The sequence below is a fragment of the Aotus nancymaae genome, unplaced genomic scaffold, assembly GCF_030222135.1.
Source record: "Aotus nancymaae isolate 86718 unplaced genomic scaffold, 86718_ANA_hifiasm-v0.15.2.pri h1tg000003l, whole genome shotgun sequence".
Classification (NCBI taxonomy): domain Eukaryota; kingdom Metazoa; phylum Chordata; class Mammalia; order Primates; family Aotidae; genus Aotus; species Aotus nancymaae.
In genome coordinates, this window is record NW_026988414.1 from 36,077,282 (window position 1) to 36,090,307 (window position 13,026).

Consider the following 13,026-nt stretch of genomic DNA (forward strand, 5'->3'; position numbering starts at 1 on the left):
AGGAAAAATTATTAATAATTATGCTGAGAACAACAGGCTTCAACTGAGATCATCCCAGGCAACCTGGGATGTGTATCACTCTAAAGATGAAACCTATGCGGAAAGTAGATTTGGGGGGATAGTAAGTTTGAGTCTAGAAATGTTGCCTTTTAGGTGCCTATGGAACATCCAAATAGAGTTGTGCTCACAGGGACTTGGGACTGAGAAGAGAGGTGTAGGCCAGAGATACAGATTTGGGACCCATCAAGAGTCACTGAAGCACTGGTATCATCCAGAGAAATATGAAGAGTATGAAGAGAAGAGGGTCAATCAGAGCCTGGAATTAAGGGGCAGGCAAAGGAAGAAGCTGAAGAGCCAACTGGGAGGTGTGGTAGGAATGGTGGGAAAACCTGAAGAGGGTAAAATCAAAGGCAGGCAGCCATGCAGATGGAGGAGGTGGTCAGCAGAGTCAGAGGCTGTGAAGAGAAACAGTGATTACAGAGTCAGCAAGTGAGTCAATGGTGCCCTTGGAGATTCCACCTCTGAGCACTTCCTTCACAGCCACACTCTTAAGATTACCCTGAAACCAAGAGATTTCTCACGTTCCCTTTAAAGCAAGTCCCATCTGAAACAGATGACCGTTTGTGCATCTGACATCCAAAGGCTGCAGGGTACTATCTGATACGGTTTCACTGTGTACCCACCCAAATCTCATCTCAAATTGTAATCCCCATGTGTCAAGGGAGAAAAGTAATTGGATCATGAAGACAAATTTCCTCTATGCTGTTCTCATGATACTAAAGTTCTCACAATATCTGATAGCTTAAAAGTGTTGCACTTCCCCCCACCATTCTCCTGCCACCACATAAGATGTTCCTTGCTTCCCTTCACCTTCCGCCATGATTGTAAGTCTCCTGAAATCTCACCAGCCATGCAAAACTGAGTCAATTAAATCTCTTTTCTTTATAAATTACCCAGTCTCAGGTAGTTCTTTATAGCAGTGTGAAAAACAAACTAATACAGAAAATTGGTACTGGAAGTGGGGTACTGCTATAATGATACTTGAAAATGTGGAAGTGACTTTGGAATTGGGTACCAGGAAGAGGTTAATAGTTTGGAGGGCTCAAAAGAAGACAGGAAGATGGTGAAAAGTTTGGAACTTCCTAGAGACTTGTTGAATGGTTTTGACCAATATGCTGACAGTGATATGGACAATGAAGTCCAGGCTGAGGTGGTCTCAGATAAAGATGAGGAACTTACTGGGAACTGGAGCAAAACTCACACTATGCTTTAGCAAAAAGACTTATGGTATTTTGACCCTGCCCTAGAGATCTGTGAAACTTTGAATTTGAAAGAGATGATTTAGGGTATCTGGCAGAAGCAACTTCTAAGCAGCAAAGCATTTAAGATGTGACCTGGATTTTTCTCAAAGTGTACAGACATTCACAAAGAGATGGTTTGGAATATTGAAACTTATGTTTAAAAAAGAAGCAGAGGGTAAAAGTTTGGAAAATTTGCAGCCTAACCATGTGATAGAAAAGAAAAACCCATTTTCTGGGAAGAAACTCAAGCCCACTGCAGAAATTTGCACAAGTAATGAGGAGCCAAATGTTAATAGCCAAGACAATGGGGAAAATGTCTCCAGGGCATTTTCTCCAGGGAAACTTCTCCTGTGATGGGAGAGGCTGCTGAGATCTTCACAGCAACCCCTCTCATCACAAGCCTGGAGGCCTAGGAGGGAAAAATGGTTTTCTGTGCTAGGCCCAGGGCCGCTGCTCCGGGCAGCCTCAGAATATGGTACCCTGTGTCCCAGCCACTCCAGTTCCAGCCATGGCTAAAAGGGGCCAAGGTACAGCTTGGGTAGTTGCCTTACAGGGTGGAAGCCCCAAGTCTTCACAGCTTCCTTGTGGTGTTAGGCCTGTGGGTGTGCAGAAGACAAGTGTTAAGGTTTGGGAACCTCTGCCAAGATTTCAGAGAATGTATGAAAATGCCTGGATGTCTAGGCAGAAGTCTGCTGCAGCAGCAGAGCCCTCACATGGAACCTCTATTAGGGCAATGCAAAGGGGAAATGTGGGGTTGGAGTCCCTACACAGAGTCTTCACTGGGGTCCTACCTAGTGGAGCTGTGAGAAGAGAACCCCCATCCTCCAGACCCCAGAATGGTAAATCCACCAACAGCTTGCACCATGCAACTGGAAAAGCCTCAGACACTCAACGTCAGCCTGTGAAAGCAGCTGAGGGGGCTGTACCCTGCAGAGCCACAAGGCCTTGGGAGCCCACCTCTTGCATCAGTGTGCCCTGAATGTGAGATATGGAGTCAAAGGAGAGAATTTTGGAGATCTAATATTTAATGACTGCCCTGTTAGGTTTTTGGACTTGCATGGGGCCTATAGCCCCTTTGTTTTGGTCAATTTCTCCCATTTGGAATGAGAGCATTTACCCAATGCCTGTACCCCCATTGTATCTTGGAAGAAACTAACTTGCTTTTGACTTTACAGGCTCATAGGCAGAAGAGACTTCCCTTGTCTCAGATGAGACTTTGGACTTGAACTTTTGGATTAATGCTGGAATGAGTTAACAGTTTTGGGGACTGTTGGGAAGGTATGATTGTGTCTTGAAATGTAAGAAGGACATGATATATATTTGGTAGGGGCAAAGGGCAGAATGACATGGTTTGGCTCTGTGTTCCCACCCAAATCTCATCTCGAATTGTAATTCCCACATGTTGAGGGAGGGACCTGGTGGGAAGTGATTGGATCATGGGGGCAGTTCCCCCATGCTGTTCTCATGACAGTGAGTGAGTTCTATTGAGATCTGATGGTTTAAATGTGTGGTAGTCCCACTCCCTTTCTCTCCTGCCACCATGTAAGATGTGTTTTGCTTCCCCTTCACCTTCTGCCATAAGTTTTTTGAGGCCTCCCCAGTCATGCAGATCTGTGAGTCAATTAAACCTATTCTTTATAAATTACCCAGTCTCAGGTAGTTCTGCACAGCAGTGTGAAAATGGACTAATACATTATCTAAAAGACCAAATTGCATCATGGACCTGGAAAGCACTTTACAAACTGTAAATACTGTACGGAAGTCCTCTCTCTCCTCTTCATAACATACTTTCTGTCTACAACGTGAAGCAATTTTTCTTCACCTTCATCCTCATTCCCTTCTGCCTTTGATTTTCATAGGTCTTACTGGTATAGTCTCTACCCTATTATTCTTGCAGCCAAATTCATGAGCATGTAGTCTGAGCTTCTTGCTTCCACTTTCCCCTCATTCTCTTGTCTTCCTGAAGCCAACCTTCTGCCCCTAGCACACTCTGAAAACTACCCCTGGCTCCTCCTTGACAGATCCAAGGCCCTCTTCTCGTTCCTAGACTCCTTATCCTCTGCAGCATCCAGTATCCCAATTATCCCTCCTTCGAAGGTCTCCACCCTTGGCTTTGATGACTTACTGTTTCTTTTCTCATCTCTCTTCAACTTCTTCACCTACTTTTTAGAGCCACGGCTTACAAAGGCTGGCTCTAGCTGCAGTTTGCCTAAGGCTTAGACCTAACCGTGTATTGGGATGGGGCCACAGGAGATGCTGGGCCATTGGACAGGGCTCAGTTTCTCCTTCCTAAAGCCTGATCCTACACTCGAACTTCTATCAAGAAACTCCTCCCTCTCTACAACCTAAAATCCAGGTCCTAGATTCTGAAGTCAAGGACCTTATAGAATTATTGCCTCTCAGGGTTTGAAGGTGACCCCAAGTAATTTAGTTCAAACACTGCCTAATCCTTATAACCACTCCTCAGCAGTCCTAATGGAGGGACTCTGCTGCTTCTGTGTGAGCACTCCAGGGACAGAAAACTTGCCATTCCCAGGGCAAGCATCTTTCCTTCCCAGACAGCTAAAAAGAAAGTTCTGCCTTCTGTCGAGCCAAACTAGACTTATTATACCCATGCAGTTGGTCTTTTTAATACTGTATGGGTCTACCCCATAGAGGTAGAGAAGAGGCCAAATTCCTTTTGCACACATCTTCGGATTTTTGAAGATGACTGTCTCATCTCCTCCTCAGTCTCTCTCTGCAAAGCCTGGTCACCTCTATTATTCTCACCACTTCTCACAACACAGCTTTAAATCCCCTCACAACCCTGACCCACTTATTTCAATCTAATCATTTCCAATAGTGAAGAGTGTGTGTGTGTGTGTGTACAAAGGGAATTTCTTTAAGAAGTTCGTTTTTGCAAACATCAGGGAACAATTTCTGAGAGGCAGCATGACATATGATGACATAGGAACAAGGTTATACAGAGCCCAGCACATCAGACAGTCTGGAAAACCCTTAAGTGAAGAATGCTTGTCTTCATGAAACCTTGATAATTTAGAAGGGACAATGACTATCAGAAGCAGTCAAGGTCTCTGTTAAATCCGGCAAAGCTAGGCGACTAGAAGGGGGGGCTTCTCATGCAAGGGGACCCTTTGGTCTTTAGCGACATCATTATCTGTGGGTTATTATCATTACTACAAATACTAATACACTTTTATTAAGCACTGGCAATGACCCAGGGCAAGTGAGTTTAAGTTCACATTATATCCATTTTCATTATCGAGAGAAAAGAGGAGAATGAACAAAGGACTATAATGTGAAATTCTAAAGTAGGAAAAATGAAAAAAGGTTAATTAAAAAAAAACTCACAGAGTAAAGAGAAAGGCTCCAACTGTTCATAGTCAGGAGCCATGATGGATGGTGGATCTTGTCACCCTGGACTTGTCCCCTGTGATTTCTTTTCATCTCTCTCTCTCTAAAAACAACATCCTCCTCTCAGTAAGGACATGGCAGGGACAGGAGAGGGGATGAGGAGAAGGGAAGTAGACTCTGATCTCAAAGGCCCTTTGGGCTCTGAAATTCTGCAAATCAATGCTTCCTAATTTTACTATCTAGCCCAAAACAAAATCAAATTTAAGCATACATTAAAATGTAAAAATAAAATAAAAAAACTAAATTCTGAGAAATAGCCCCTTCCCCAAAGCTCTTTTTTGTACCTCTAACATTGAAATATTGAAGTACCACCACTCTCACCTTTGGCCTCTGGTTTATGTCACTCAGGACAAATGTGAGAAGTTTCCTGTTAGCCATCAAACTTTTTCTTTGGTTTTTTGAAACAGGGTGTTGTCTGTCACCCAGGCTAGAGTGCAGTGGCACAATCACAGCTCACTGCAGCCTTGACTTCATCAGGCTCAGGTGATCCTCCCACCTCAGCCTCCTGAGTAGCAGGGATTACAGGGGTGTGCCACCATGTCTGGCTAATTCTCGTATTTTTTATAGAGATGGAGTTTCGCCATGTTGGCTAGGCTGGTCTCGAACTCTTAGGCTCAAGTGATCTGCCTGCCTCAGCCTCCCAAAATGCCGGGATTACAGGTGTGAGCCACCATGCCTGGCCCACCAAACTTCTTTGAAAGTCTCCTATTAAATTATATATTTTTCTTTTTATTTTTTTCAAGATGGAGTGTCACTGTTGTCGCCCAGGCTAGAATGCAGTGGCAGATCTCGGCTCACTGCAACCCCCACCCCCTGGGTTCAAGCGATTCTCCTGCCTCAGCCTCCTGAGTAGCTGGGATTATAGGCACCCACCATCACGCTGGCTAATTTTTGTATTTTTAGTAGGTTTTGCCATGTTGGTCAGACTGGGCTCAAACTCCTGACCTCAGGTGATCCACCGGCCCCAGCCTCCCAAAGTGCTGGGATTATAGGCATGAGCCATCGCACCCAGCCTGAAATTATATCTTTCTGCTCTATACTCTGTGTTTGCCCATTTGGATTATGCTTCTATAAAGTTATTCTTCTCCATGAAGGGAACGACTGGCGTTTTCCAGAGAGATTGTGTAAACAAGGCTGAGAATTTAGAATACCAAGGAAGTCAGCAGAATGTACACCTAAATGTAGAGGAGGTGCGCTGTTCAGGCCAGAGCATCTCGGGAAGGAATGTTGTATTTTGAGTATTTTTATGTCACACAGTTAGCTGTTTGTAGCTACCCTGCTGGAACTACTTATCTTGCTGAAACTTTTTTAACTTTTATTTTAGGTTCGGGGTAACTGTGCAGGTTTGTTATATAGGTAAGCTCTCCACCTTTCCAAAAAGGTGGAGAGTTTTTTTTCCAAAAAGCCCTGATGTCATTTGTGGTGTCAGCTATGAGGAATCCTAAATTAGGTGTGTGTATGTTTGCATGTATACAGAACCGAATCTGCAAATAAGCAGTGCCTTACCCAAGGTATTCCAGGCCTGGAGTCCAAGTGCTTGAGTTCCAAAATCTAGTGCTTTTCCCACTAATGTGCACAGCCTCATAGGCAGTGATTCAACACCACAGCTGGTCTTAGAGAATTCTACTACATCTCACAGTAGGAAAAAGAGGTCATATGCCAGACCCTTCTCTCATATGCTGTGAGAAACAGGTGGTTTGTGTGAGGATTGTGTAGAAATGACACACCAAAAAATCTTATATATAATCTTGTATGCATCTTAGTGCCACCCGGTGTGCTTTTCACTAGGGCCCTAAGCATCTTGATGGCAGGATGATACGTGTTTTCTTTTCCATATACCACCAGGCAAGAAGTGTGAAGTTCAAATTCAATAAATATTGACTGAATACCTGAGCTAAATGAGGCTAGAAGTGAGTCAAGAATGAATAAGCTGGGTACCGTGGCATGAACCTGTAGTCCCACCTATTTGAAAGGCTGAGGCAAGAGGATCACTCAAGCCCAGGAGTGCAAGATCAGCCTGGGCAAACAGCAAGACCCCATCTCGGAGGAGGAGGAGGAGGAGGAGGAGGAAGAGGAAGAAGAAATTAATATTAAATGGTATTGGATCAACTGGCTGATCACGGGACAACATAGCAAGACCCCATCTCAAAGGAGGAAGATAAAGAGCTTAGAAATATACATTTCAGTTTCCTCCATATCTTTTTATGGCTTGATAGCCCATTTCTTTTTACTGCTGAATAATATTCCTTTGCATAAATGTACCACAATTTGTTTATCCATTCACCTACTGAAGGACATTTGGTTGCCTCCAATTTTTAGCAATTATAAATTGCTGCTCTAAGCATTCGTATGCAGGTGTTTGTGTGGGCCTAAATTTTCAAACCAATTGAGTAAAGACCTAGGAGCATAATTACTGGTAAGATTATGTTTAATTTTGTAAGACACTGTCAAACTGTCTTCCAAAGTGGATGTAACATTTGGTATTTCAGCTAGCAATGAGAGAGTTCCTGCTTCACATTCTCATCAGCATTTGCTATTTGTTTGGGGTGTGTTTGTGTGTGTGTGTGTGTGTGTGTTTTAGTCATTTTAATTGGTGTGTAGTGGTATCTCTTAATTTGAAATTCTCTAATGACAAATGATGTTGCATCTTGTCGTATGTTTATTTGCTGTCTGTATATCTTCTTTGGTGAGGCATCTGTTCAGACGTTTTGCCCATTTTTATTTTTATTTTTTTCTGTTTAGACCTTTCTCCCATTTTTAAATTGGGCTTTCTTATTGTTGAGTTTTAAGAATTCTTTTATATTTTGGATACAAGTCTTTTTGCAAATTGATGTAAGTTTTTGCAAATATTTTCTTCCTTTCTGTAGGTTGTCTTTTCACTTTCTTGATGGTGTCCCTTGAAACAAAAAGTTTTTTTTAATTTTGGTGAAGTCTAACGCATAACTTTTTTCTTTTGTTGCTTGTGCTTTTGGTAGCATATCTAAGAAACTATTGCCCAGGTCACATTTACTCCTATATTTTCTTCTAAGAATTGTTATTTTAGTTCTCATATTTAGGTCCCCGATCCATTTTGAGTTTTTATATGTGGTATGAGTTAGGGAATCTAACTTCATTTTTTTTTTACATGTGTATATCCAATTGTTCTAGCATCATTTATTGAAAAGACTATTCCTTCCCTGTTGAATTGTCCTGGCATCTTGGTCAAAACTTAATTGGCCATTGTAATGATCAGAAGAATGTGACCCCCTACACACATACAACATCCTAATTCGTGGAATCTACAGATACAATATGTTACATGTAAGGTTGCAGATGGAATCAAGGTTGCCAGTTAGCCCACCTTAACATAGGAAAATAAACCTGCAGTATCCGAATGAGCCCAATGTAATCATAAGCATCACTAAAAGTGAAAGAGAGAGGCAGAAGAATTCAGAGTTGGAGGGAATGTGACTATGGAAAAAGTCAGAGTGATGTTATGTGAGAAAGACTTGACTTGCCTCTCTTAGCTTTGAAAATAGAAGAAGGGAACAATGAGCCAAAGAATGTAGGCTGCTTCTAGAATTTGAAAAAAGCAAGAAAATGTATCTTACCCAGTGTCTACAGAAAGGAATGCAGCCCTGTCAGTGCCTTAATTTTGACCTGATGGGACCTGTGATAGGCCTCAGACCTACAGAACTGTAAGATAATAAATCTGTGTCTTAAACCACTACGTTTGTGGTTATTATGAGAGAACTAAAACAATAATACAATTATAATGTGTTTGTATTTGGACTCTCAATTTTATTCTCTTGATCTTACATATATAACCTTATGCCAGTACATCATCTTTATTACTGTAGCTTTGTAGTAAATTTTAAAACTGAGAAGTGTCAGTCCTCCAACTTTGTTCCTTTTCAAGATTGTTTTGGTTATTGTGGGTCCTTGCATTTTCATATTAATTTTAGAATCAGCTTGTCAATTTCTGTTAAAAACAACAACAATACACAGCTGGAATTTTGATAGGGATTGCACTGAATCTGTAGATCAGTTTGGAGAGCACTCCCATCTTAACAACAGTACGTTTTCCAATCCATGAACATGGAATGTCTTTCCATTTATTGAGTTACGTCTTTCAGTGATGTTTTGTAGTTTTCAGTGTACATGTGCTACACTTTTTTCCTAAGTATTTTTCTTTCTTGTTTTTTAAATTTCATTTTCAGATTACTCATTGTTAGTGTATAGAAACAAAATTCATTTTTATATATTGACCTTAAATCCCACAACTTTGCTAAACTTATTAGTTCTAACAGTTTTTTTGTTTTTGTATGTGTGTATTCCTTAGTGTTTTATATATACAAGATCATGTCATCTGCAAATAGAGATAGTTTTATTTCTTCTTTCCAATATGGATGACTTTTATTTCTTTTTCTAGCTTAATTGTCCTGGCTAGATCTTCTAGTACAATGTTGAACAGAAGTAGCAGGAGCAGACATCCTTGCATTGTACTTGATCATAGAGAAAAAGCATACAATCTTTCACCATGAAGTATGATCCTAACTTTGGGTTTTCAGGTTGAGGAAGTTCCCTCCGATTCCTAGTTTGTTGATTATTCTTATCACAGAAGGGTGTTGGACTCTGTCAATTCTTTTCTGCATCTATTGAAATGATCATGTAGGGGTTTTTTTGTCTCTTATTCTCTTAAAGTGGTGCATTACATTAACTTATTTTTAGATGTTAAGCCAGCTCCCAGTGCATTTTTTAAAACATCCATTTTGTGCAAAATTATATGATTCATATACATTAATTCAGGTCATTTACAGGACATTTCTAGACATTCTAATTTCTTCTTTATAAAATTATTGTCTCACAGGCATTAGTTTCACATCAGTGAAACTAAAGCAATTAGAGGGATACAGCAACTTCCTCAAGGTCATGTGTCTAACAAGGGTGAGCCAGCACTACACCCAGTTTTGACATTTTGTTCTCCTCACCCTGTCACTCTGTCTCCATACTCCTCAAACATCAGTCTGAGGGCAGATAACTCCCAAGGCACAAAAAGTACAGGACTAAGGGAAGGATTCACCCACAGTCAAATGATCCTCCTGTTACTTTAACGCTTTCAGGTAACAACTGACCATGCAAGGGTTAAGGGGGGCATCCAAGTAACTGTTGAATTCTTTCACCTCTCAACATGCTCCTCTCCTCCCCTGAGACCCTTATAATCAAACTCATTTCTAGAGATGACAGTTTTGGGGACCTCGAAGGTCTGGTCTGGGCTTTAACCTGGTGCTTGTTAAAGGTGGGGTCCTTTAACAAGCACCAGGTTAAAGCCCAGACCAGACCTTCCAGATACCTCAAACCATTCACCTGTTGGGGGCATGAACTCTTTCCCTAGGCCCTCCTGCATAGGGGTAAGGCTTCTTGCTGCAGTTTATCTGAAGATCCAAGACTGACAAAGAACCACTCTGAACATTGATGGTGCTGGATCCTCTATTTGTATAGGAGGTACTCTGCCTTTTGGCTTCTGGTTGAACCAGATATCTGTGTAGCCACTACCTGGCCATCAGGTTTTCCTAGAGTAGGCTTGTGCTCTTTCTTTCAGGTCCTTATTCTGAGGTCCTTCCAATCTCCACTATCCTACATTCTCTGCATTCCAGTTACATTTTCCTGTCTAATCCATTTTCTTTGAGGTTTCCTTAGCTTCTTACTATTTTCCCAACAACATCATCAAGTCACCTGGGTTCTGAGGATCTGTATCCCTATTGATGCCAGAATAAACAGACTTTCTCAGGGTTCAGCAGTTCACACTTGCATGTTAACCACCGCCATCACCTCACCTTCCTGCTTATAGTATGTGCTCTAGATGCCTCATTACAGAGTCGGAAACATCAAAGGCACTGAATCACATCATTTTAATACATTAACCTTCAGCCTCTTGCTTACTCTTTGATTACTCCAAATACTATTAGACATGGCAGTGGGGATAGGATATTTTGCCATGGTAGTGAACAGGAATTCTGTGAAAGACAGTTTTTGCAATAAACTTACTCTCCAAAGAAAGGTGCCTCACAACACCTTACACTCAAAAACAATACCCAATACTCTAGGAATACCAATGAACATAGGACTTAATATCACAGTACCTTCATTTCAATCCCTTTTCCAGAGTCTCCCATACCTTTCTCACAGCTTCTTTCAATTCCTTTAACTCAGAAACAAGCTAAATCTCTGCCAAGGTTCACTCCAAATCCTGATGTAGAGCCTGCTGGATGAGTATTGGGCCAGCCAGAAAAAGTCCCGGCTAGAGTACATCTACCTAGGAAAAGAGCAGTGACATCGCATCTGTGTCTGTACCACAGTCTATCAGAGAGGCACACTCGACATTTATTGCAGGTGGCACTGCCCCCACACTTGGCAACGGGCACCCCAGATCTGTTGTGTAATACAAATAAACCCACAACAACAAAACTACTAATACCACCACCTGATATCCAGATGTCTTGATCATTTTTGTCTTCATGGTTTCTAAAAGATCATTGTATCTACTATCTTATTTGACAGGATATTATTATTATTCCACTATGAAGATGAGAAAATTGATGGTTAGGAGAGAGGTGAGCTCTCCTAAGGAGATTTTAGATATCTGAGATTTTATAGATAGTAAGTGGGAGTCAGAACTAGAAGCTAAGTCTTCAGACTCCTTGTCCAGTGCTTTCTGCTACTCTCTGCTAAATCTGCTCTTCAGCGCAGCTTCACCATTTTGTTTGCAGAAGGGTCCCAGGGTCTTTATTCAAATATATATATACATATCTCAGAGTCAATAATAATTATCAGTAAATCATCAGGGCTGGGCTCGGTACCTCACAACTGTAATCCTAGCATTTTGAGATGGCAGGATCACTTGAGGCCAGGAGTTCGAGACCAGCTTGGCCAATATAGTGTGATCCCATATCTACTGAAAAGAAAATAATGAATAGTAAGTCTATTTTTCCCTCTTCAGAGAAGAGGGAAAGAATTGGAAAAGTTTTATATTTTTCTTCAGGAAGCTTATGGGACAACCTAAATCAATTAATTCATATATACTGAAATTACACCATTTTTTAAGACTATCACAAAATCTCTCTAGTTTGTAAAGAGATTAGTCTCACAACTATTAATAAATATTTAATTATAAATCATTGCAAAGAATAGAATTTTCTTCTTTAAATTACATAATGCCATAGGTCCTATATTACATAACAACAACAGAAAGTTCTTTAAAATGCATGAAATTACAGTGGAACCTAGAAGCTGAAAGTCTTGATTATTTTCTTGGTAGACTGTATTCTTATTCAGAGGAAAACACTTTGAACTTGTTACTTTTACAAATAAGAATCATATAACTCTCAACTGCAGTAAATACACAGTAATCTGGTCTGTACTGGTGAAGTTTTCCTATACTTAAACAGTTGTATAAGAATGCTGCTATAAAAGGCAATGTCTTAATAAATATATATAATCATGCTTTCATATATGGTATGATTTCAGGAGAGGTAGAACTTCTATTTCTAGTATTAAAAAGAACATGGACTTTGGAGCTTGCCATACCTGGTTCCAATCCAAACCACTTATAAGTTCTTTGACCTTGAAAGTTATTACTTTGCCTCCCTGAGCTTGAGCTTCCTCTTCTGTAAAAAGGAACACCAGGCAAGGCATGGTGTCTCATGCCTGTAATCCCAGCACTTTGGGAGGCTGAGGCAGGCAGATTATGAGGTCACGAGATTAAGCCATCCTGGCTAACATGAGGAAACCCCATCTCTACTGAAAATACAGAAAATTAGCCAAGTATGGTGGCACGTGCCTGTGGTCCCAGCTACTCAGGAGGCTGAGGCAGGAGAACTGCTTGAACCCAGGAGGCGGAGGTTGCAGTGAGCCAAGATCGTGTGACTGCACTTCAGCCTCGGTAACAGAGACTTTGTCTCAAAAATAAAAAATAAAAAAACAAGGGACATCATCTATCTTGCAGAGTTAATGTAAAGATAAATGAGTTAATATGTAAAATATGCAGAGTTGTTATACTTACCTAAATCACGGGTCAGCAAACTTTTTCTGTGAAGGTTCAAATAGTAAATACTTTATACTTTGCAGGTCTTACAGTCTCCGTCAAAACTACTCAATTCTGCCCCTGTAGAACAAAAGCAGTCACAAACAATGTGAGTATGGCTATGTTCCAATAAGAAGTCACAAAAAGAGGCCACAGGCTGGCCCACAGGCCATAGTTTGCTGCTCCTTGATATAAAGTATTCAGCATAGTGTCTGTGATCATTATTTTCTTTCTCTCTCTTACAGCCAA

The 13,026-nt window shown here is 41.0% G+C and overlaps 1 protein-coding gene across 1 annotated transcript in view; it reads right to left on the reverse strand.

Annotated features, from left to right (window-relative positions):
* Positions 1-13,026, reverse strand: part of MELK (maternal embryonic leucine zipper kinase) — a 148,710-nt gene that overhangs the window by 18,959 nt on the left and 116,725 nt on the right. Inside the window, exons 20-21 of the transcript XR_010343903.1 lie at positions 12,757-12,858; positions 10,873-11,010 (exon numbers count right to left, since the gene is read on the reverse strand). The gene's annotated coding sequence lies outside the window, so the exon portion shown is untranslated. The remainder of the gene's footprint in view (positions 1-10,872; positions 11,011-12,756; positions 12,859-13,026) is intronic.